Source organism: Chelonia mydas, chromosome 12 (genome assembly GCF_015237465.2).
Source record: "Chelonia mydas isolate rCheMyd1 chromosome 12, rCheMyd1.pri.v2, whole genome shotgun sequence".
Lineage (NCBI taxonomy): Eukaryota > Metazoa > Chordata > Testudines > Cheloniidae > Chelonia > Chelonia mydas.
In genome coordinates, this window is record NC_051252.2 from 28169899 (window position 1) to 28196600 (window position 26702).

Consider the following 26702-nt stretch of genomic DNA (forward strand, 5'->3'; position numbering starts at 1 on the left):
AGAGCTGAATGCAGCTTGCAGGCTGCAGTTTGGCCATGCCTGCTCTATCTGCTGAAGATTTCCCCTGAAGATCCAAGATGTCTCTAACTTCTATAATTTGATTTGGTTCTGAGTTCATACTGCTGGAGGATCATACCTTTAAAAATGGACTTTGTGGTTGAAAGTGGTAGTTCTTTCTGGACATGTGTGTGTATCAAACGTGCTTTCACTGAAGTTAAGGGATAGAACTTGTGTTTATTTATTCAGGATCAGGCTGAGAATCAAACACTACATGCCAGTTTGACTGCAGAGTTGCCTTTAACAATTTTGGGTGGGCCTGTGAAACAGTATTTATCTCCTGTCTCTCAGAGTAACCCAGTCTTGACCCCAGTACTATGCATAGGGCTTTAGAGTTTTGAGTACAATAAATGTGATAAGATGGGGCTATCCCAAAATTAAACTGTCTCCATTATACTAAAACTGGAGAGAAAGGATGTTCAGGTAACCACCAGACTCCTGCTGCAGGACAAGAGTCAACCTTCTTCTGATGTCCATACATAGATTCCTAGCTCTCAGATAGTTGTATTTGTGTTTTGATGAGTTTTACTATTTGTAATACTTTGGAAACTCTTTTTAGAGTAGCAGCCGTGTTAGTCTGTCTTTGCAAAAAGGAAACTCTGATCATCCCAATCCCAGTTGGGATCAGAAGCCCAGTTGAGAGGTTAGCAATACATTTTATCTCTCTTTTACAGATAAAGAAAATAGGGTAAATAACTTGACTAAAGTCAGAGGGAGTCAGTGTCAGATCTCGGATTGGACTGGTAAAAGTCCCTTGCTCTTAGTCCACTACACACAATAGCTCCTCAGGCTCTGAGCTAGAGAACTGTCTCAGCTGCAAGCAGGAAGCTGTGAGGAAACATTCATGGTGGTAGCGTTGGCAGCACCACCATTATAGCCTTACATTGGCCTGGGGTCTTTGTAGACATCAAGGGATTCCTGGTCATGGGTTTCATACGCCTGGAGCTGTGAGTTAATCATACTGAACCTGAAATTATTGAAGGATTCTTTGTGATTTTTCCTTTAACACTAATGATGGGTTCAAATTTTCAAGGTTCTGTCATAACAAAATGGACTAAACTTCACTCTTAAAAAAACAAAAACAAATTAGATTAAACTTGATACGATAGCTGCCTGCCCCCCAATCAGTAGCAGCTACTTGGCAGGCCTCTGAAATAGGCTCTGCTTAGCTGAAAAATACCACATCCTTTTTCAGTGTGACTAATGGTTCTTAGGGTACCCATATTTAATCCTTCTCAGTTCTGCCATTCTGCAAAAGAGCAAGCTAGGTCTCATAATTCAATTTATAAATAACCACATTAGAAACCACTCCTCCAAGTATAGCATGTGGTTGTGACCCAGGGACCCACTTGTGCCAGCAGGCAGAGGATAAGGGGTGAATAGAGTTTTACAGGGATCCTCTGAGTTGGATATTTGCATCATAGTTCACCAGAGGGTCTCATGTGACGTCTGTACCAAGAGCCAGTGGTCCACTGGTTGTCATAATCATTGCAAAATGTATGCACAGATAGTATTTAAAAAGTTATGTATCTATACTGAAAAATATGTTCTTAAAATCTTGGAGTTGAGGCAGCTCACCAAGAGGTAAATTACATCTATCTCCCTGTTTGGCCATTTGTGTACCTCACAAAGTATATCTATTTGTATACTGAGTCAGATGCAAATTAAGAGATTGCAAAATCTAAAAGAGAGGAAACCTACAGGAATAATCAGCTAGGAGGCGGGTCCTGGTTATGAATAAAGACAAAGGATTGGCCTGGTATATCTGGTAATACAAAAAGACACTGAATCTTTCACTTAGGAGGCAAACTGACAGCATGTTTGTTCTATGAAAGGAGCATCACAGCCCACCTGGCTGTAAAATGCTGCAAGGATTTGGGGTGAGCAATACTCTACAAGACATGAGTATCTTGTTAATTAGGTCTAGGCTCTAGAATGAGTGTTATAATTTTATTTTATATGTAACCACTTGTTTCCAATACTTTTACTTGAATCACAATGCTTTTGTTAATAAAACTATTCTTGAATTTACTGTAAACATATCGAAGTGCTGTGTATTAAGCAGAGTGATGGACTGAGGTGGAACTGGTAAGCTGGGGTGTACTGTTTTGTTGGAAGCAGTGTGTGACGGGTTGGATCACCCCCTGGGAGCTGCCACCTGATGTGCCAAGACTGCTCCTGCTTTCTTGCCCAGTCAGCTTAGGACTTCAGTGCCCTGCCTGGTTTGAGCCAGACCCACTAGCCTGCTGCAAACCCAGACCCAGGTCTGAACTACATCCCCTAACAGCTTTAGGCTTAACTGAAAGCAGCTTACAGAAGTGTTCCTGCCTTTGACACTCAGATGCCCATCTCCCAATGGGGTCCAAACCCTAAATAAATCCATTTTACCCTTTATAAAGCTTATACAGGGTAAACTCATAAATTGTTCTCCCTCTATAACACTGATAGAGATGCACAGCTGTTTGCATGCCCCCCACCCCCCCCCCGAAGGATTAATACATACTCTGGGTTAATTAATAAGTAAAAAGTGATTTTATTAAATACAGAAAGTAGGATTTAAGTAGTTCCAAGTAGTAACAGACAGAAAAAAGTGAATTACCAAGAAAAATAAAATAAAACATGCTAGTCTAAGTCTAGTACAGCAATAAAAACTGAATACAAATAAAATCTCACCCTTCGATGTTTCAAATGCAGTGCTGGAACAGTTTTTGGACTGGGGGTGCAGCACCCCTCTTATTCCTGTCTGTGCCCCTCACCACCCACTACACCTGGGATCAGGAGCAAGGCCATGGCTCCAGGAGGGGGGGAATGTAGACGGGGTAAGGCAGTGAAGACCTGGGCCACAGTTAGGGGTGGATGCAGAGCCCCAGGCATGGGGCCAGCAGCTAGGACCCTGCATGGTCCTGTCCAGCCGCAGGGGCATCAGAGCCCCCGGGGCCAGCAACTGAGCTAGATTCCAGGCCAGCTGTGAAGCCCCTGGGCATGCGGCTGGCAGCAGAGTGGAACTCGTGGCTGAGCAGGGCCAGTGGGAGGGGTGCAGGCTCGGCGGCTGGGCCCCGGGGTTCAAAACCTGGGGTGCTGTAGCACACCCCTACTTCCCGTACCTGTGGACTCGGATGGTTCAGGTAAGCACAGGACCAGATTAAAGCATAGCCACTATAGGCTTGTGCCTAGGGCTACAGCTCTTGGAGTCTCAGGATGAGATTAGAATCTCTCTCATTTAAAAATGTGTACATGTGTTTCTAGCTCTTATGGATGCAAGAAAAACCTTGAAAATATGACCCAGGTTTATGATACTTCCTTCTGGAATGTTTTGAAGAAACTGATGATCTAACCTTTGGGTAAAATTCTCCTCTACAGTCTTCATTACACTCAATCACATGTAGAAATCCCATTGTTCCTTTGTGAGATGAGTTCAGGATAGGCATCAGAAAGCCATTAGTACAATAACTTATGGTGTGAATTGGAAAGAAAAATATTAGTCTAGGAGTGAGTGAATTGTTTCATGTGCGATTTGAAGTTAGACAAAGCTCTATTGCATTTTTAATGCATCCAGCAATGTTATCTAAAAAGAATTATCATGCCCCTTCCACAACTTGGAACAAAGAGAATAATTCCTTTCAAAACTACTTGTGAATATGAAATAGTCTCTTTGTATAGGTATACAATAGGTGTAAACGATGCCTGTCTGTCTGAGGGTATGGGTACACTGTAATCAGAGGTATGATTTTAGTTTGGCATACCCATGCTAGCTTTAATCTAGCTACCAAGGCTAAAAATAGCATCTGAATGGATTGGAACCCTGTATATGTACTTACATTACTAGTCATAAGAATAGTCATACTGGGTCAGACCAATGGTCCATCTAGCCCAGCCCTTGTCTTCCAAGAGTGGCCAATGCTAAGGTATTTCAGAGGGAATGAACAGAACAGGTAATCATCAAGTGATCCATCTCCTGTCCCCCATTCCCAGCTTCTGGCAAACAGAGGTTGGGACACTTCAGAGGCATGGTTTTGCATCCCTGCCCATCCTGGCTAATAGCCACTGATGGGCCTATCCTCCATGAACTTATCTAGTTCTTTTTTTGAACCCTGTTATAGTCTTGGCCTTCACAACATCCTCCGGCAAAGAGTTCCACAGGTTGACTGTGCTGTGTGAAGAAATATTTCCTTTTGTTTTAAACCAGCTGCCTATTAATTACATTTGGTGACCCCTAGTTCTTGTGTTATGAGATGGAGTAAATAACACTTCCTTATTTTATTTTTTCCACACCAGTCATGATTTCATAGATTTCTATCATATCCCCCCTTAGTCATTTCTTTCCCCAGATGAAAAATCCCAGTTTTATTAATCTCTCCTCAAATGGACCCTGTTCCATACTCCTAATAATCTTTGTTGCCCTTTTTTGTACCTTTTCCAATTCCTATATATCTTTTTTTTTTTTTTAGATGAGTGATGAGATCTGCATGCAGTATTCAAGATGTGGTTGTACCATGGATTTAGATAGAGGCAATATGATATTTTCTATTTTATTATCTATCCCTTTCTTAATGATTCCCAACATTCTGTTCACTTTTTTTGACTACTGTTGCAGTTGCCATTGAGTGGATGTTTCAAGAGAACTATCCACAATGACTCCAAGATCTTTCTTGAGTGGCAACAGCTAATTTAGACCCAATCATTTTATATGTATAGTTGGGATTATGTTTTCCAATGTTCATTACTTTGCGTTTATCAACATTGAATTTCATCTGCCATTTTGTTGCTCAGTCATCCATTTTTGTGAGATCCCTTTGTATACCATGCCCAGGTGGATGGTGCCAATCTTCACTGCTATTTTTAGCTGTGCTAGCTTGATTAATGCTAGCACCATATACTTAGAGCTGCAATTATATCTCCAATTGCAGTTTAGATGTACCCTGCAGATGGTGTGAACTGCCTCATTCATCTTAACTCTGAAATCTGCTGCCAATCCAAGAAGCTTTGGGTGGAGCTTTGACAAAGTGGGGGACCAGGGAGGTTCAGCAGTTCAGGTGTGCTTAGGTCCCCAGAGTTTCTTAATTTGGCCCTGAGTAAGCATCCATGCTTTTGGGTGCTTATAGGAATCAAACCTTCTGAGGTTCATTTGCCATAACTAATCTTAATCCCTTCTCAGAATCAAAAGGCTGAATAAAAAAACAGAAACAAAAGCAAGTTACCATTAACTAGAGAATCTGCAAGTCTGAAGTGCTACTGTCCTAAACCGATTTAATTTAGAACTAATAAGGCAGTTGTGTGGAAATTAAATCCCAGTTGATTGTTGGAAGAGGTACCTATTGAGGTATAAGTATATAAAAGATAAATCTACTTTTCATATAATTAATTCAAATCTGAAGAACCAATAAGTGTGCAACTATATTCCTATTATTACATTACACTTGTGAGGAATGCTTAGCAATTTAATTAGCATTTAACCACACAAATACAAAAAATTAGATATTAAGCGTGCTAATTAACTTATGGATATTATATGGATTGCTTGTTAAATAAATCTTACATATCTAAATACTTTGTGCCAATAAAAAGTCTAAACACTCCTAAGGTTTAAAGCATTAAAAATAATATTTTTGTATTTAGGTACTGTGTCAACTCTGTTAATTTATTTATGATATACTATCACAGGGGGAAGACACTGCTTTTCACCAGTTTAATAGTATTATATATAACATTGTCTTCCCATTGTGATCGTCATGAGAACATCAAAACTGTGGTGATATTTTTTTAAGTTAAATCAGTCCAGAAAAACAACCAGTATCTAGGGTTGTGTTCTGCAATTATTACCGGCACACACCAGGATGCACACACATAAAAGGTCTGTAACTCTCAGCACTGGTTTCTCTTAGTAATGAAACATAATATGCATTGACCTCTCAGGTTTTCTGAATATCTTCCCAGCAATTTCATTTTCACTTAAGAGAGAAATCGCTGTGAAATGATACTTCCTTCTGGAATGTTTTGAAGCTCCATACCAATTAGTATGAAGCAAAGAAACTGATCTTCTAACCTTTGGGCAAAATTCTCCTCTACAGTCGTCATTACACTCAATCATGTGTAGAAGTCCTATTGTTCCTTTGCGAGATGAGTTCAGGATAGGCATCAGAAAGCCATAGTACAGATAACTTAGTGTGAATTGGAAAGAAAAATATTAGTCTAGGAGTGAGTGAATTGTTTCATGTACCATTCGTAAGTTGGAAAAAGCTCTATTGCATTTTTAATGCATCCAGCAATGTGTTTTCTAAACAAAAAAATTATCATGCCCCTTCCCTAACTTGGAAAAAAGAGAATAATTCCTTTCAAAACTACTTGTGAGTATGAAATAGACTTTTATATAGGTATACAATAAGCAAACAGATTCAATTCTGATATCTCTCCTTACCCCCGAGAATTGGTGCACACAACTTGGCTGGTTTGAAAAGTCCTTTTTAGAATCAACACTATTGTTGTATCAACCAGGCAAGGTACTAACAAGCTTCAACAGGACTTTATTTTCAAAGTGGAAACCTCTTTACCAAGCTGCTGTTGTACCCTCTGTAGCTTTCTCCCAGCCTCTCAACTCCTCTCCCCTCCTTCCTGTTTACTGTCCTTTCAGACTCCCAGCAGCCAGTGCTCTCAATTCTAATAATTACAAGCAACATCTAAACACCACATACCCTCCTCTCTTAAGAAACTCTCCCAATTAAAATAAACATTATTGTTCTAACCACAGGAACAAGTATGAAACAAGACTACTGCTGGCAGAAATATTACACTGAAAACACTGTAGATACTACATAACATAGTCTCTAGTCCAGACAGGTCATCTCTCAAGGCCTGATTCCAGTGCAATGTCTTGTTCTGTTGGTACTACGGTGAAGTCATCCAATGCAGACTGGGTGTTGGCATAATCTCCTCTTGGTGCATAGGCAGCTGCAAGATATGAAGCATTCTATACCCGCCCATCAGAAAGTCGACAGGTGTAAGGTCCCTTCTTCTCTATGATTTTAAGAGGAGCTGTGAATTTATGGTCCCCTTTGCATAAAATTCCAGGTTTTCGTATTCTAACGAAGGAACCACACTTAAACTTTGGTTCCTTAGCACCCCGCCGCTTGTCTGTGAAAGCCTGAGACTTTGCTTGGTTCTGTTCAACTGTTTTTCTCACATCATCCTCGTTTGGGGCATCAGGTAGTGCCTTTAACAATCCAGCAACGTTCAGTTTGTCTAAATTTGCATTTGGACCTATTGAGCTGGAGGCCTGCTGTGCTGACACAGTTTAGTACAGACTGCAGGTTATTGTCATGCTCCTCAGAAGTATTTCCAAACATGATAATATCATCCAGATAGCACTGATCTCCATGTTGATTCTTCAGAATCAATGACATCATTTTTTGAAAGGCACTTGGGGCAGATGCGAGAACATATGGAACACGTTTCAAATGAAATAGTCCCTTATGTGTAATAAATGTTGTGAGGTCTCTGCTATCTTCATGCAACATACCCTGGTGGTATGCGCTCTGCAAATCAAGAGTAGAAAACATCTTTGCTCCACGGAGTTCTGCAAATACTTCTTCTATGTGAGGAAGAAGATGGCTGTCAATCACAAAAGCTTTATTTGGCTCCCTTAAGTCCACACAAAGGCGAATGCCTCCACCCTTCTTCTGCATCACTACTATAGGTGAAACCCATTCAGGGGAGTCCATCTCTTCAATAATGTCCTTTTGAACAAGTTTTCTAATTTCCTCTGAAACAGCTTCCCTGACTGAAAATGGTAAGCACTGTAACTTCTGTCGTACAGGTGTCACATTATTCTGCATTTTAACTTTATGCAGAAACCCATAAGCACAGCTGAGTTTCTCCTCAACCTGGTGTTGGGTCCCAGCTGAAACTGGTGTGTGTACTGCAAGAGTGCTTTGCTGAGGAAGACCAATTCATCCATTAACTACCCTGAGATTTAAAGCAGCCAATAAATCTCTGTCAAGGATAGGAGTGCCTTTGTGGACAATGTAGAACTCTGCAGTTACACAGCAATCACCAAAAGTAACTATTGCTGGCGGGCAGCCATGTACTGGAATATGGTTTTTCAAATAGCACACCAAGTGAAGTTTGGGTTCAGTAAGAGGCACATCTTTAAAGTAATGCAGATAGATGGAATCAGGTAGTATAGCTACTGCTGAGCCAGTGTCCAACATTAGCTGAATAGAGTGTGATTTGCCTGAAGGTATGGCGGAAATGTTTACCATGCACTTTATTTGTTCTGGAATATGTGCAGTAGTGATTTTGTCCACGCTCAGCACAGTAACATCTGGTATTGTAACTGCATGCACCTGTTCATTGAAATGGCTACTGCGACATACTTTAGCAAAATGTCCAATCTTTTTGCAATGATTGCACTGAGCTACTTTTGCCAGACATCCTGTGTAGCTTGCAAGGTGTTGTGGGGATCCACAGAGAAAACATGCTTTTACTGTATTTTGAATTTGCTGATTCAGTGGTTTTTCATTAGTTTTCCTCTTGCAATTGTGTGTCTGCAGTGGTAGTGAACTTTTCTGCAAAGGAGTCACAGCCTGGACTGTGTGCCTCCTGTATCCATGCTCATTATTTTGGCTTCTGCTGTAGCTGACTCAATCTGAGTAGCAATGGTTATTGCTTTTTCCAGTGTAAGTTGTGGTTCTAGAAGTAAGCGTTCTCTTACATGAAGCATGGTTCTTTTCTCAATGAGCTGGTCTCTAATCATCTCATCTGCCATATTCCCAAAGTCACAAATTACAGTAAGACGACTCAGGAAAGCAATATACTGCATTATAGTTTCCCCTGGTTTCTGCTCATGCTGGCAAAATCTGTAGCAATTAGCTACTACATTCACTTTTGGCACAAAAAAATTCTTTAATGCAGTGAGTGCAGTCTCATATTTATCATCTGCAAGGGGAAAAGGGTAAAATATACACTGCCCTTCTGCTCCAAGGCAGTGGTTTAGCAGAGTACGCTTTCATAATTCAGAAATCTCTGTAGCATTGATTTCAAGCAGATAAGTCTCAAACATATGGATCCAGGTAGTAAAAGCAATTGGAGGCTCACCTGGGCTTTGCAGAAAGGGTGCAGGTGGCTTCAGAGGCAGAAGATCCATCCTCATCACCAAAATGTTGTATCAACCAGGCAAGGTACTAATAAGCTTCAACAGGACTTTATTTTCAAAGTGGAAACCTCTTTACCAAGCTGCTGCTGCACCCTCTATAGCTTTCTCCCAGCCTCTCAACTCCTCCCCCGTCCTTCCAGTTTCCTGTCCTTTCAGACTCCCAACAGCCAGTGCTCCCAATTCTAATAATTACAAGCAACACAACTATGCCATATAGAAAATCACTTTTCAGGAAAATTGTACTTCAAAAGTGCTAGATCTTTGGGAAGGATGCTACATTATCATTCCCAGAACCACCACCTTCGGAGGGTGCAAATTTCAAGGAATCTATTTGATATGGCTCAATTAGTCATCAGGTTTTTGGCCTATGGGTGGGATTTCATTAATTCACTGTTTTCTACTTGAATCTTCAACCTACATTTTTTAACAGGTGCATTTAAGATAGTTCTTGTAAATATCTGGTAAATATGTTACTATATTTATGGTATAATTTTGATCACACTAATGTGTAATGTATTTTGCTAGTCATTACTATCCTGGATATTGGTGCTTAAAATTGAGTTATTTCTAAGCATGAGTTAAATACTCTGAATGTCTAAAGTAACTGGCATCAAGAAACTGAACACATCAATATCTATAAAGAAATCATGCTTTGACTTGCTTTTGTAAAAGGCTAAAGATAAAAATAAATCCAGTGGGTATAGCTCACTAGAAAGGGTGACCGTGATAAGAGCAATGTTTACTGAAGTGTGCCAGCTGATTAATAGATGTGGGTATCAGATTAAATGAATACTTGACAGATGATAAAACCCCATAATGATATGCTAAACCATTTAGAAAATATTTGAGAACCTTTAATTCTAAGGATATTCAGAGGTGGTTCTTGTTACCAACAGATACGGTAGTTTAAACTAACGGTGAAATTCTGGCCCCACTGAAACTAGTATTACTGCTAAAAATTCTCATTCATATATGTGTGTGTGTGTGTGTGTGTAATGGAGTTGACTTTTTTTATGAACGCACACTTAGTAAAAAGAATATGGTACAGTGATAGCACCAAAGCATTGCATTATTGCTCTGGTAAGATGTGGAGCTTTCTACCACTACTCTAGAATATTGTAGCACTTCGTATTTATTTATTTAGGGCAGTTCTTGTTGACTGTAATGTGAATTCTGTACAACAGCTGATGAAAGTTTTCATCCCTTATGTGTTTTTCTGATTTATATAATTTCAATACCTGCAATGTATTTTAGGCAATGTGTTTATCTTGTTAATGATGGAATAAACAAATTAACAGGATAACTTGTATTCAAATATTTACAGGTTAAGAGACACAGCAAAGTTACCACCCACACAATCCATTATATTTTTATCCTGCCAGTACATTAATTTCCTGATGCTAAATTTACTTTTGCAGATTGATCTAGCTTATTGTAACGTTTCCATTTGCCGCAGATGTTGATCCAGAAACTGTGAAGATCTTGCAATGTCCCACCTACCTCTGGGATGGGATCTGGGGAGAGCTGATAAAATGGCTCTGGATATTTTCCACACTAAGAAAAAATATATTGTTGTAATGAGAACCTGAGTGTTGATTTAGTACAAATGGCACTGAGAGACAGAATCTTATAGTGCACCGAGTGCAATTTATTTCTAGGTTCCAGTGAAGCAAAGTGTCAACAGTTTGTCAGTAACACACAGAAGTCTATTCAGCAGTTGGAGTTCTGAAGAATGCTGCCAGCTGTTTAGACTACAGGGTATATTTTTTCCAGGTGGTATGTAGCTGATACTCACAGCAAATGAGTTATACTGGTCAGTAAAGATATTTAATCACACAAACCCTGTATGCAGCCTTCAAACCTGTGTTTATTCCTTACTAATAGCAGATCACCTCTTGTCCAGGCAAGAGCCTGTGAGTTTGGCAAGTAAACCCAGTGTCTGGAATCTGAAACCTTGACATTTTTGTCAGAAATTCATTAAGTTTGAAGAGCTAAACATGGAGCATTGCCAAAGCTGGTGGAGGGGAAGAGTGAAAGAGGTGACATGATCAGTTAAGTAGGATTGCTCACTTTGGCGAGGGGACAAGAGTGGGATTTGGGTAACAGATTTAATTAAATGATCCAAATACATTCAGTGTATTAATTTAATCTAGGTTAAAATGATTGTTTTATGTTTAATGAAATACCAATTTATTAAGGGAAAAACAGGGGCATTATACCTTTTTAATAAGTAAATGTGTACTGTGTAACTATTAATGCATGCTAAATCAATTTTAAAAACTCAATGCGTATTTAACATACAGAAGCGGTCTTGTTCATTGCAAATTAAACCCTATATTTTTTGATAATGAAGTCCTTATTCTCCTTTCTGTGCACAACCAGAATTCCCTGTTGAAGTCAGAGTCTTGGATGTGCAGGGATTGCAAGATTGGAAGTGGTGTCTGCTATCACGATTAGTCTTTGTAAAGGTAGTGAGATACTCCAGCAGTAAGTGTTGCAGGAACAACCCTCATTTCCTACCTTACAGGAGTGTGGAAAGGGTAAATACATTAAAGATTGTAATGGTGGCCATATAAGTACTTTAGATTCTTGTTGACTATAATGAGAATGGGGTTGGGCCTGAAGGGAGTATGAAGCTTGAGGTCATGTTTGGAGGTTCTAGGTGTCAAAGGTCAAATAGAACATTGCTCTTAAATATTCTGGGAAATGATATTGGGGAACCGCTCTGTGTTTGCTCGCACGAAGACCAAACAAACACTTTCCTTCAGTCGGACTTTTGTTTTGGATTAAGAAAACAACAAAACAAAAAGGAACAAATGTGAAGACACCATGAGAGTGGTGTGTGCGCATACATCCCCAGTGGCACACTGCACTGAACTCTGCCTGTTAAAAAGGTTGCCTGCACCTATTGCACTTCTAGACACTCACAGTTCCCAAAAGGTTTCAGAGTAGCAGCCGTGTTAGTCTGTATTCACAAAAAGAAAAAGAGTACCAGTGGCACCTTAGAGACTAACCAATTTATTTGAGCATAAGCTTCCGTGAGCTACAGCTCACTACATCGGATTTCCCAAAAGGCAAATCATGACATATGTACAATTTACCTCCATCCTGAGTATATGCATCCTGAGGATAAAGGCCTGGATGTACACATTACTAGCCAAAATATTTTGGCTTAAGACTGAAATTTTGGGATGAATTGCTAAGGCATTCAAGACTGCCTTGACTTTTACAATTTCTGTCAAGTGCAGCAGCCGTAAGTGTCTTAGCTGCAGGCAGTGCAAGGGGAAAGAAATGTTGTCTGTAGAGATTCCCTTTCAGGCAGGTCCAATGAGAACAGTCCTTAAATGCCATCATTGAGTGAATTCACACAAAGTAAGCAAAGTATAATTTCTCCCCTGAATGACAGAGGAACCCTGCAAGGGAAAGAGGAGAGGGGAAATGCATGCTGAGAAGAATATCTTAGATTTCTACTTTCCAAATGTTGTCAGGTATGCCTTTAAGTCAGATATATTGGGTCTCATTTTTCACTCACTAACACTACTTTTACACCAGTATAACTGTGTGGACTTCAGTGGTTTACAGCAAGATAAGTGAGAGGTTAATCAAACACCCTAATCCTCATGCTCTGGCTGTCTGTTAAGCACAAATGTAATGTACATTTAAACTGTTTGTTTTCTCATGGATGGGGTTTTCCTGTGGTCAGGTTCTTCAATCCCATACTCAAGCTTGGCCAGTTCTGTGGCCTTGAGACACCAGCAGCCTTCTTTCATTTACTCTGCATTTGTGATCTGTTTTTATAAGTTCCTTCCCCACTCTGAACTCTAGGGTACAGATGTGGGGACCTGCATGAAAACCTCCTAAGCTTACTTTTACCAGCTTAGGTTAAAACTTCCCCAAGGTACAGATTAATTTTACCCTTTGCCCTTGGAATTTCTACTGCCACCACCAAACTTTAACTGGGTTTACTGGGAAAATGTAGTTTGGACATGTCTTTCCCCCCAAAATCCTCCCAACCCTTGCACCCCACTTCCTGAGGAAGGTTTGGTAAAAATCCTCACCAATTTGCACAGGTGACCACAGACCCAAACCCTTGGATCTTAGAACAATGAAAAAACATTCAGTTTTCTTACAAGAAGACTTTTAATAGAAGTAAAGGAATCACCTCTGTAAAATCAGGATGGTAGATACCTTACAGGTTAATTAGATTCAAAACATAGAGAATCCCTCTAGGCAAAACCTTAAGTTACAAAAAAGACCCACAGACAGGAATAGTCATTCTATTCAGCACAGTTCTTTTCTCAGCCATTTAAAGAAATCATAATCTAACACATACCTAGCTAGATTACTTACTGACAGTTCTAAGACTCCATTCCTGTTCTATCCCCAGCAAAAGCAGCATACAGACAGACACAGACCCTTTGTTTTTCTCCCTCCTCCCAGGTTTTGAAAGAATCTTGTCTCCTCATTGGTCATTTTGGTCAGGTGCCAGTGAGGTTACCTTTAGCTTCTTAACCCTTTACAGGTGAGAGGATTTTTCCTCTGGCCAGGAGGGATTTTAAAGGGGTTTACCCTTCCCTTTATATTTATGACAGTAGCGCTGCAGGCTTCCCAGAAGCCTTTGAAGCTCTTCTCCTCCCATCACCCAAGTGATTTGTCTCTTTGCATTTTATTGTAACCTTTCAAAGCTACTCAGGATACAGGTTCTTTGGAAAAGCTGCTCCAGAGAACAGCTTCTATCTGGCTTTCCCCTTCCTATCTCCCATCTGCTCTGTTTTCAGCTTTGAAGTTTTAAACACCAGCTAATGGCACTTACTTTTTTATTCAGTGGAATCAATTCTCCTCTGCAGAGAACCCAGTAATACTACAGTAATCTTTGGAGATTCAGGAACAGATGACTGTCCCCCGTTCCCTCTACCACCCAGCCAGGCAGAAAAGAGAGACTGGCCAGTCAGGAAGAAGAAACATATACACTGACTCATGCATTCAGTCACCCATTTATGCTCCCCCACACCTTAAACTCTTTCTGTGTGAAAGTGTTTGGTTGTCACCCTCTCTGCATGCAAGTGAATACTGTTAATATGAATTTTCTGCTCTTGTGAAAATTCCAAGATGCGGGGGGGGGGGGGGGGGGGACTAATTTATCCTTGCACTAGTTCAAAGAGCTTTGGACCTGAGGGCTACCTTAACTTGTGCCCCTCATTGCAATGCTCGTCATGGACATTGTAGAGGACCCCCTCCATGTCTCTTCTGACTTAGAATTATAGAATCATAGACTTTAAGATCAGAAGGGACCATTATGATCATCTAGTCTGACCTCCTGCACAACGCAGGCCATAGAATCTCACCCACCCACTCCTGTAACAAACCCCTAACCTATGCCTGAGCTACTGAAGTCGTCAAATTGTGGTTTAAAGACTTGAAGGTGCAGAGAATCCCATGCCTTGACTTGCCCATGCTCTGTCCCAGAATGCCACATGTTCTCAGGGCTGTTGCAGGGCTGGTTTTCTGCTTTATTTATGTAGGTGCCCCCTGAACCAGGGTATTTGTCCAGTGAGGGAAGTTGTCATAAATATAAAGGGAAGGGTAAACACCTTTAAAATCCCTCCTGGCCAGAGGAAAAACCTTTTCACCTGTAAAGGGTTAAGAAGCTAGGATAACCTCGCTGGCACCTGACCAAAATGACCAATGAAGAGACAAGATACTTTCAAAAGCTGGGGGGGAGGGAGAAACAAAGCCTCTCTCTCTCTCTGTGATGCTGTTGCCGGGAACAGAACAGGAATGGAGTCTTAGAACTTAGTAAGTAATCTAGCTAGAGATGCGTTAGATTCTGTTTTCTTTAAATGGCTGAAAAAATAAGTTGTGCTGAATGGAATGTAGATTCCTATTTTTGTGTCTTTTTGTAACTTAATGTTTTGCCTAGAGGGATTCTCTATGTTTTGAATCTGATTACCCTGTAATGTATTTACCATCCTGATTTTACAGAGGTGATTCTTTTACTTTTTCTTCCATTAAAATTCTTCTTTTAAGAATCTGATTGCTTTTTCATTGTTCTTAAGATCCAAGGGTTTGGGTCTGTGTTCACCTATGCAAATTGGTGAGGATTTTTATCAAACCTTCCCCAGGAAAGGGGGTGTAGGGTTTGGGGAGGATTTTGGGGAGAAAGATGTTTCCAAGCGGGCTCTTTCCCTGTAATATATCTGTTAGATGTTTGGTGGTGGCAGTAATAAAGGACAAGGGCAAAAGGTGAAATAGTTTGTACCTTGGGGAAGTTTTAACCTAAGCTGGTAAAAATGAGCTTAGGAGGTTTTTATGCAGGTCCCCACATCTGTACCCTAGAGTTCAGAGTGGGGAAGGAACCTTGACAGAAGTGGACAACAGTATGGCTGCCCTATGCAATGGGAACCTATGGCAATAATGAATGTGGTCCAGATTTTGACCTAGTCGTATGGCTCATGGGCCTCAGAACATGCCCCAGGTGGATTTGCCATGAGACTTAAAAATGTTGGGGTGAGGAAGGAAGCTTTTTGCGATATAAAGCACTGCATGACTTGCTAATGTTATAGAAACACTTGGTTTCATTATTAGTTACAGGGTTGTGCATGAAGCTCAAGCAAGATGGTCGACACATGGTTACCATAATGGTAACTGAGTGTCAGCTCTGTGATCCGGCTTGGAAGGGTCAGATCATCAGTAAATGTTGATTTCACGATATACGCTCAAACTGATTACAAATATTTCCATGGATGATTATCAAAATGTACAGACAGGCAAAGTAAGAAAAATGCTGCTTGACAACTTAGTTTGATTTAAGGATTTTTACTTTGTATATTTTGTGTGGTGATTGATTTGTGTTTTAAAGGTTATAAAGCTTTAACAATTTGATTCTCAATGTCCACTGTCATTGAATCGTCGTCTGCCCTGCCCCCATAATTTCCTGCAATTGTAAAAATGTAAATTAATTAAAATAGAAAAAAACTCAAAACCCAGAATTTTGCACAATTGTGAAAATGTAAATAGAAAAAGCTTAAAATGAAAAGCAATAGCTATCAAAATTATTTTTTAAAAATTCAAATTCTGTCTGTGACTCGATTACATACAGGCACAAAGTTGAGTGTTTTTTTTTTTCTTTTGTTTGTTTTTCCTTTTTTCTGTTCATGCTCAGAAGGACTTTTGATTTCCTCTTACATTTCAGAGAAACAAAGCAAATTAGATTCCCAGAAAGAGTGGGTTCTTTGTTTTGTTGTTGTTTTGCTGTAAGGTTTAATAATATCATAGAACTACCAATGCAAGCTCTCTTTATTCTCTGCTATTTGCAATAACCCAGAAAGTCTTTAGCAGATATTTTGTTTTGTTTTTTCAAATGAGTACAGCACACCACATCTTGTACAAAGACAATACCTTTGAGCCTAGTAGTAATTAGACCATGTCACATGAAACAGTTTAATTTTCAGCTATTCTCTGTGTATTGATATTTCTCTTTCCCTTTTTATTTCCCCAACAAAGTCTGATAGGACAGAAAGCTAACCTCTGGTATACTGTCATAGCAGTATCTTCTTCTGGTTTAATAATAGTCAATTCCTACAAAATACTTCACTAGGGGAGGTACATCCTTTTGAAAGACTTGAATATGAATATGAGCTAAAGCAGGAACAAATATTATGGTATTTAGCTTCCTTGGAATAGATTTGAATAGAATCTATTGGAATAGACTTTCAGAGTTGCAGCAGGAGCCAGTCACTGATTGCCCTGGATAGGACAAAGGGTTAATTAAACAGCACCAGGCTGTATGTTTGCATAGGGCCCAGTGAAGAGTTAATCTGGCCTTTGTGACGTGGTCAGAGTATCAGGCTTGGGAAATTATCTTTGCAACAGCATTCTGAATGGACATGAGTGGGGCAAGATTGCTTTTGTGAAGGCCAGAGGGCAAGATGGGGATCTTGGGTAAGAGTTTTAGCCATGTGGACAGATATGACGGCTATATTTTAGAGAAATTATGCAGAAAGGATCAGCAAGACTTAGTTAGAGCTTGGATGTGAGGACCTAGAGAGAGAGGTCTAACTCAAAGATGATACCCAGGTCATGGTCCTAAGTGACAGGAAGTTCTCCACAGGTATTGAGAAAGGGGATTGTGAAGGGAGTTTTTTTCTTATTGCAGGAGGGGAGATTAGGAGCTCTGTTTTAGCCAGGTTTAGCTTGAGTTGGCAGCTAGATTTCCATGAGATGTCAGACAGGCCAAGATTTTTGTTTGTGTGCAGTGTAGTTGTAGCCATGTTGGTCCCAGAATATTAGAGAGACAAGGTGGGTGAGGTAACCTCTTTTATCGGAACAACTTCCATTGGAGACAGAGAGACAAGCCTTTGAGCTTACACTGAACTCTTTTTCAAGTCTGGGAAGGGTACTTGGAGTGTCACTGCTAGATACAAGGTGGAACAGATTGTTTAACGTAAGTAGTTAACACATATTTCAAAGGACTGTTCAAGGTGAAGCGGCTTGTAAATACTGCCCTGTGACTGGAGGGTGGTATTGGTCCCTTTATGTTTATGTTAACTATTTATGCAAAACAACGTGTTCGACCTTGCATTTCGCTGTGACACTCGGGCAACTTCAGTTAAGTCGACCTACAGCCACCACGGCAATTAAATCGGCTTTTAGTGTCCATGTTACCCTCTTTCTGCTGGTGGTACGAATCCTCACTAAGAGCACTCTTATCCTTTTTGATTGTTTTTGTTTCTTTGTGTTCTGTGATTTCTGAGGGGGACACACAGAATGCAATGAAGTGAAGCAGGAAAGATGCTCTCATGAAACAAAAGTAAAGAGGTCCGCTTACAAGTAATGTTTTGTGTTTCCCCAGCAGGAGCCAGTGGCATTACAAGCACTGAAAACAGGACAGTGGTCCTCATTTGGATCAGGTATATGTGATGTCACTAACTCTTGTTAGGGAAACACAAATCCTGATGCCTGATCTTGGCAGGCTGAGAGCTAATTAAAAAACATTTTAGTTTCAAAATGTTATGGTTTGTAATTGTAAATGCAGCTGCCTAGTGGGCTTGCTCCTTCTCCTGATGGGTTCCGTTGGAGATTGGTCATTGACTTCTGTAGGGGAAAGAACAGACCAGTTCTTTTCATTCTTTACCAAAAATAAACATTTTTAATAGTCTTTCTGGTTTGGCTTCAGTAGGAACAGTAAATATGCTGCTCTGCACCCACTAACATGAGTACTTACACCCAAGGAAATCTGTGGGGCAGAAATGATGGTAGCTGTGTTTTGCCTTTTTTTTTTTCTGATCATAAAAGAATACATCTACTTTTGTGTTTTAAATTTAACCAGTTTCTTTTATGTATTTTTCCAGTAGGGCCAGTAGACTGTCTTTGTAGTGTCTAGTAAACACTCAACTTGGTACGACACAAAAAGCAACACTATGTATATTCAGGATCACTCCTAAGATTTAACATTTGAAATCACTTTTCCATCTGTGTGCTTTAAAGCCTACGAGATGAATTAGAAAACCTGTGAAGATATCTGGAAGAGGTTTCAAAAACAAATTAAAAAATAATGACAAACAAAATCAAATTTCTTTTGTGGCTGATATTCTTTCACCTGCAGATAACTAGAAAAGCTGTCAAAGAAAAACACATTAGTTTCTAATTTAAAGTGACTTACTGTAGGAAAGTAATCACTAAGCCTCTAATGATATCTTTTTGACAACTTCCTAATCCTTACAAGTTGTTTGTAAGAGCTGCATCAAGCCATCTTATTATCAATGCAGGGCTCACCAGAATAATTCAAAGAAATGCACGACCTGTGATCATTTAGATGAAATTGTAACTTTTAAAAGCACATCTACAGATAGCTCCTTGCAGCTTAAAACAGAATCATACCTGCTGGCTTACTTCTGTCATAAACATCATATTGTGTCAATTGCCCAAAGACCATAAATAATAAACAGGCAAAAATAGCGGTGAACTAACTAAGTATTTCACTTGGAGCAATAACATACCCCATTTTACTGGATTCCTTGTTTGTTGTTTACCTCTGTGCAGTAATCAATGTCATAAATATGTCATAATAAAAAGGAATAAAAAGGCAGAGAAGAGTGTGTGGCATTAAGTAACATTGATGAGTTTCTACTAAGATATTGATAAGCATAACGACAACTCCTACCATTTTTCTCATTTAGCTAATATTTCCCAATGTACTTTACGATAAATAGGATGACAGTATAAGCAGTGGCCATATAAAGTCTTGCTAACTTTACCTAAGACAGATAAGTAGGTTTACTGCATTATTTGCAGTACTCCTTTGCATGTATTTGCTTATTATAGGAAATTGTGACTCTCAGAGCCCCTCCATGTCTGCTGGCAGAGGGCCCACTCTTCTGTAACTCCTGTTGGGCCTGACACACTCACTACACCTAATGCAAGGCGGCAAACATCTGTTTCTCCAGATGTCTTCTAAATGCCCAGCACATAGGGAATCTGATGCCAACTAAAGTAACATATTTCCAGTGATAATGGTTTTTGACTTGAGCTTATGAATTTGAGATGTCAGCCACCAGAAAGTGTCGCTGATCTTCTGAATTTCTCGTTGGATGAAAAGCTGCACCTGTAGGAATGGATTCTTTATTGTTCAGTGTAGTGAGGCAATTCTATATTATAGCTAACACCGAAGGCAGGAATTTTAATTTTCTATATGCAAACAAATGGGTGAGAGATATGTTTTCCTAATTTACTGAAAGAGGGTGAAATCTACAATTTGTGGCTGGAGGTATGAATATGGATTAATTAATCTGACCTGTAAAGAGATTTGTTTTCTCAGCCGCTCCCAACGTAACAAAACATCACAGGACATATCAGTCCTTCAATAAGTGCTATCTGGTAATATACAATGGAGTGGGTAGGTGAGGGAGGGGGAAATAGATGAGAAATCAGAAGCCCCAAAGGAGTTGGGTACCCAACTAGCACTGAAAGTCAAAAAGAGTTAAGTGCCTAACTCACTGGGGCACTTTTGATAAACCCACTCATATATAGGGTAGGATTTTCAAAAATAGTGTCTAGCAGTGTTAAAAACACAAGACCCCTCAACTTGTTCTCCTAAATCATTCAGGTGCTTTCAAAAATCCTCCTCATAATTCTTTTGGGCATACAGTGAGTAGACATGAGTGAATAATGGGGTTTTTCAGTTCAGAGGCTGCACTAAAAAATCTACCCAGAGACTCTGATTTGGTTGAAACTGAAACAAATCTTTTTTTTTTTTTCCCCTTAGCTTTTTGGTTGAACTGGAAAACTCAAACTTCATTTCAAATTGCCCAAAACATTTTGGGTAGACTCAACTTTTTTTTTTCTGGTTTTAATTTTGATTGATTCTGAGTATTTCACATATTTGTGTTGGCCACATTTGAAACTGAAACACTGAAAATAAAATGTTTTGAATCTCCTTAAATTTGTTTTCAACCAAAAGTACTTGCTGAAGGATCCCCCCCAAAATGCATTTTTTGATGGAAAAACAATTTGTTGAGAAAATTTCACCCACTCTAACAGTGATCTTGAGGAACGTTTGTCCCTGTGACATGAGGGGAGATATTCATCATGTATAACTATTAATATAACAAAAAATATAATCCCAATTGTCTGGTTTGTGTCTTTATAACATTTTATGTTTAACTGTGAACCTTTTTACATAGTTTTAATCAGGATCCTGCAAGAGATGGTGCTAGCCCATTGGAGGTCCTAAGCATGAATATTTTGGGGTGCCCCCCCAACATATACTAAAAAAGTGAATAGGAGGCCCCTTGAGCTGCTTGGGGTTGTAAGCAATTGTTTAGTCTGCTTATGCCTAGTGCCAGCTCTGCTGGTAAACACTGATGCATGTACCTAGAATTACTTATGTGAATGTTGCCGCTGAAATGCACATTAAGTGTTTGCAAGGTTGGGGACTTTGGCACCTGTTTGACATTTGACTTTGTTCATTAGTGGTGCTAGTCTAGAATGATGATGATTCTCTTTCCATAGGATTATTACAAGCAAGCATGTATTATCTAAATTATAACAAATAAAAGAATAGAAACAATAAAGAAAATAGGACTATTGGATGATATATAAATCACTTCTGAGATTAATTTACTTTGTAACAATGCCGCTTAAACTCATTGTTCATCTGGAGAAATTATAATTCAAGAGATGTGAATTTTAATTGGCATAGATTAAAGTGCTTTATTACCAAGTTAGCCAAAATGTAATGCCTCATGGGATTATTTAGATGATCATTAGGTTTAATAACTCAAGGAGTGAAATTATCAAGCATATATCAAGGGCTGCAATATAAATTAGTAAAGGCTAGATTCTGTTAGCTATTCCTCCGTAGTCCCATTGAAATCAATATATGGTCTTAAGTAACGGAGTTAAGAAAATATGAACAATTTGTGTAAGAGAGGCAGTTAGTGTGTATGTGCATTTGTCTGTGTGAATATATAAATGCTTTCTCCTCAAAGTAAATCCACATGCAGACCATGTGGAGATGAGACACTCACTTAAATTAGTGATATGCATACGAGTCACAACCTCTATAAAAGTATACAGAGAATGGAACTGGGTGAAATAGCTCAGAAATGCCGAGTCAGTCTGAACTCAGATAAAAAGCTGAATTTGCTTAGCACATATTGGTGCTCCTTTTGTTTTCATTTTCCATGAATATTCTAGTGAGTGACTTGACTGATGGAAAGAGTTTGTGGAAACATTACTACCGGATAATAAATTCTAAACTCCAATTTTGCCTTCATGAATGAGTATTTGGACTATAAACTTAATATTAGGAATTACTTTCATCCAATTAGGTAATGTAAACAATACTATCTGACTGCGTGGCATGTTTCTCATTCAAAACTAGTTAACACACCTTATTTTTACAAATTTTCAATAATTGCAACAAAATGCTAATACACTGCAGGGAACAGACTTTATACTGTGTATCAGTTTCTATATGATTTTCATACACCAATGGTGAAAGTAAACATAATTTTTAAAGTACCAGGGGGTAGCCGTGTTAATCTGTATCCACAAAAACAACAGTCTGGTGGCATCTTAAAGACGAACAGATTTATTAGGGCATAAGCTTTCGTGGGTAAAAATCCACTTCTTCAGATGCAGGAAGATGCATCTGAAGAAGTTTGTTATGCCCAAATAAATCTGTTCGTCTTTAAGGTGCCACCGGACTCCTTGTTATAATTTTTAAAAAAAAAATAGGTAAAAATAATTTATAAGAACACATACATAGGCAGAGGGTCTGGACAAGTATAGATCTCAACCTTACTTTTATCTCATTTCTAAGATATTGGCTGGATGTTAACAGGCTGTTGACTCAAACATTTGATCAATCCTACTTAAATGGAAGAAAAGTGTTTGTTTAGTTTCTTTTTAGCTCCAAAATCTTATTAAACCTTTACGAATGGCATTATGCTTATACCCAATGTATGCTGTTGACTTAACACTCTGGGAGGAGGGAATGCTACTTGTACAGAAATAGAAATGAACTGGTCCCTGATCCTACAAAAAACGTATACATCTGCTTAACTTTAGGCACAGTAAATAGTGTTATTGACTTCACCTTCCTTGGAGTCTTTCTCTCCTAGACAAAACGAAGGGTTTGTTTCGTTGTTTCTTTTCAGATGGTGATAATTGGTGCTGCTTTTAAAAAAAAAATCAGTTAAAAAGAAATCCAGGGAGGGGAATACCCAGTACAACTTTTTTTCAATCAGCCCTAGTGATGACAAAAGTTATTACAACTTTTCTATATTGTTTTAAATGCAAGAATGTGTGGTATTGGAACAAATTTTGGAAATATGGATCAATTAGTCCTAACAGCCTCCAAAAGCTGAAGTCTTCTTATTGCTACTTTATTTTTTAGAGTGTATTTTTCCATATATGTGAGAACATATATGAAAAACTATTGTCAATGTGGGTGTGAGCGTTGCACACTGCATACAACATTCTTGTAGCTTGAAATTCTAAATCCATTCAATTGTGAGTGGATTTTAAAATTTCTTAAGTCTTTCTCCAGCAGGAGATTGAGGGTTTTCTCTTTGCCCTTTCCATTTCCATTCAAAGTATGTAACTCTTTGAAGCTCATCATTCTTGTCATTGTTCTAATGTGACAGAGATCACTTGACTACAGAGAGGCTACAAATCCTTCACTGATTACATTCTAGATCACATGCTGTTGTTTTCCTCATTCAAAATATTATGAATATCAGAATGTCATGAACAATATTAACACTACAACTTAGTAATATTTTGTCATGAAGTTTGATTTGTCAATAGTTTGATTTCTATACAATAAATATACCTATAGCATTCCGCCGCCTGTGAAATTTGAAATGATGCAAATGTGTGATGAAAATCCCAGATCAAAGATGCAGAGGAAAATAGTTCACAAAATGACATGCAAAATTCAGAACTTTACCCTAAATAACATTTTCTATCAAACTAGTTTCATAATTGTCTCTAATGTATATATTCTATAATGCTAAAATGGAGAGCACCAGCTTACTGTTACAGGGATAAATTTGGTCATAGATGAGAGATGTAAATTTTAGAGGGGAGGAAAGGAGCTGTAATTATTGGTGGTGATGGACGTGGCAAATTTGGAAAGTTTAGTTGAAGGTAAAGCCAGATTGATTCTTACTTTGTCCAAAATTCTCCTCTTAGTCTAGATACATGCCCTTTATTGCGATCAGTAGGAGTTGATGAGATTAAAAAACAGAATCACATATTATCTATGGGCAAAGGCTGATACTTTGATACTTGTATTTAAGAATCTAAATATGTGGATGACATTGGGACCCACAAATATATATATTGACTGCTGATTGAATATTGACCATATCACTCTTGTGTCTGTCTTTCTCTCTCTCTCACTCACTCACACCAGCCCCAGTGATTTTTTTTTTCTGTACATGATCTGGACTTCCCCTCCTTCCTGGACCAATTTCTTGGGAGTGGTAAAGGCCTTTCAAGGGGTAATATATATTTCTTTAGGATCAGGGCTCATTTCTGAACCCTTCAAATTAAATGCCAGTGCACAAGTTACAGCAGCAGTGGGAGCAGGAGCCTATTTATTCCTGTTGCTGAATGGTAATGGGAAAGGGGTTGAAATAATTAAATCAGCTATCGGGGAGGATTTGGGGAACACGTCTACCTATCCACCGCGTCCCCTATACTCAGAGTAGTAGGAGTGAAATAATGTTCAGATCAAGATGAAGCATTTCATTGTAGGAGCTGTAGTTTACATACTCCATACAGCTGTAGAAAAGGAAAAGATAGATGTGTTCTGCTTTATTGTATTCAATTTTGATATATCCATCATAGTAGCCTCAGCTGGACAAAGTGTGGATGATATCCAAGATGAACAACACACATTCCTCTGATATGATCATGCATCAGATGATCTGACTACTCTAAAATAGTACTGCCTGTAACCAAATTCAATACTTTTCAGTTTGGGCAGAGAAACTGAGAGCCATCAGAATATAAATCAGTGTATCAAGTACAGAATTATAGGCTGCAGATAGACCCTCTCCAATGGCAATGTGAAGTTTTCTGAAGTAGGTTGAAGAGGAGTATCCTCCTCAACCAAATAAATAATATTAAAAAAAAAAAAAAAATCAAACTCACCTCTCCATTTGACCGGCTAACATTTTCTTATTGAAGAGGTAACAGAAGAATACCTGCATCTGGAAAGGTTTCTATCCAGTAAACAGACCAAAGAGTTTCATGGATACCACAAGCACAAACATCAGAATAGATTCTGTAACGAAATCGAAATAGATTCCAGTGCCATAAAGTGTCAAACATCCATCAAAGCATTTCCCTATCTCTGTTTCAGCAGCTGGAGTATTGCCACTGAGAATGCCTGCTGCGTCAATCAGTCTGATTATTTACTTAGACTAGTCATGATCAGTGTCCTATGAAGAATATGGAAATTGAGTACAGGACTTTGAATACAGCTGAGGTTTAGATACCAAAGAAAGCTGTGTTACAGCCACCTACATGGATGCTTGGCTGCTGCTTTCACAATACCAAGATCATTGATGCACTCTTACAAATTTTAGTGTAGAATGCCTGACTGCATAATACTTTTCCCATAATAGAAATGTATCAGACGTCCATAATTGCTACTCTTGAACCATCGTTCAGTTACAACCACCGTAAGTGTCACATTAGGCTCAGGTGTCTAGAACTTTCCTCCAGTGATAAGTGATTTCAAATGTCCAGTTCAATTGATTTGTGTTTTCCATTTTTTCGTGCAAAGGTACCCATTACGTGTTCCTGCTAACAGAAGGAATACATGCTAGCTAGAAAGTTGAATGAAGAGCAGCTTAAGTACAGAGAAGGAAAACAGTATCAAGCGTAGAGAGTCTCGTAGTTTAAAAAACTATATTTCCTCTTCGTGCTAGTGATTTCAGTGCATCCATTGTGAACAGTATAGATCATACTCAAGAATCTAATTTCCTGCATCAAAGAATAGATATTGATATGTGCAGTTCCTCTTGATAGTTTCAAATAGGCTTTGCTCACTTAAAAATAAGACACTGTGTTCATATAACTTGACCAATACATTATTTTTCAGAATGAGCACACAGTTTATGTCGTTGAAGTTGAGAGCAAGGTTTGAGGTTCCTAAGCCATTCTTTAACCAGACATACCCTGATGAGGCTGCTTATTTAAATATTGTGTTGTGGCCTACAAAGTTCACACACTTGTTTCAGTTGCACAATTAAAATAAAATGTGCAGACCATGTGAAACACATGTGTGTGTAAAGGGGCTATATAGTACTTAATAAGACTGTGCATATAACAATAATTACAAGTAATGCATTGCACAAACTGTGGTGGAATTCATTGTATCATGGAAAGATACTGGAAAGGTGAAGAAAATCTTTTAGATGCTGTATATTTAAAGAAAGTGTAATGCATTTTGAAAAGCCCTCTGAACTACATTGACTATAGACAGGTTTGCCACTTCACTATGGTTTGTTATGCTATATTGTCAGAATGCATCCACTGTGTCACCGAACGCACAGGTAGGGTGTTCTCATGAAAAGTCAGTACTTCAGCTGTTTATGGAATGACTTAATATTAAGCGGCTATTTTAAATTAAAAATCGTGTTCTACTCAGAGCTGAACAGTCAGGACCAGATGGCTGAAGTAAAATAAAATAAAAACCAGACAAATGATAGGTGTACATGTAGGTATCTTGTTGAAAGATATTTTTTGTTTGTATTTTTATTCTGTTAAAGCAGCCATCCCAATGCCTGACAGAGCTTTTAAAAATACCTTAAATTACTAGACCTGTCAATTTCTCTAGAACAAATCAACCCAGTGACCACATACATGTAGCAGAAATGATTTAAACTGCCACACCCAGTCCCCGGAGTCCCATACCGATCTCCTCAAAGGCAAGGAGAAAAGGTGCTTCTTGCAATATATCCTGACAACTAACACA

General features: G+C 38.8%; 1 long non-coding RNA gene across 5 annotated transcripts in view; it reads left to right on the forward strand.

The window, feature by feature from the left end:
* Nucleotides 1-26702, forward strand: part of LOC122462594 — a 193304-nt gene that overhangs the window by 27752 nt on the left and 138850 nt on the right. The window contains exon 3 of one of the 5 annotated variants that reach the window (XR_006285269.1): nucleotides 10662-11507. The exons of the other annotated variants lie outside the window; for them this stretch is intronic. This is a non-coding gene — a long non-coding RNA (uncharacterized LOC122462594). Of the gene's footprint in view, nucleotides 1-10661; nucleotides 11508-26702 lie in introns of those variants that run through there. 5 annotated transcript variants of the gene reach the window in all.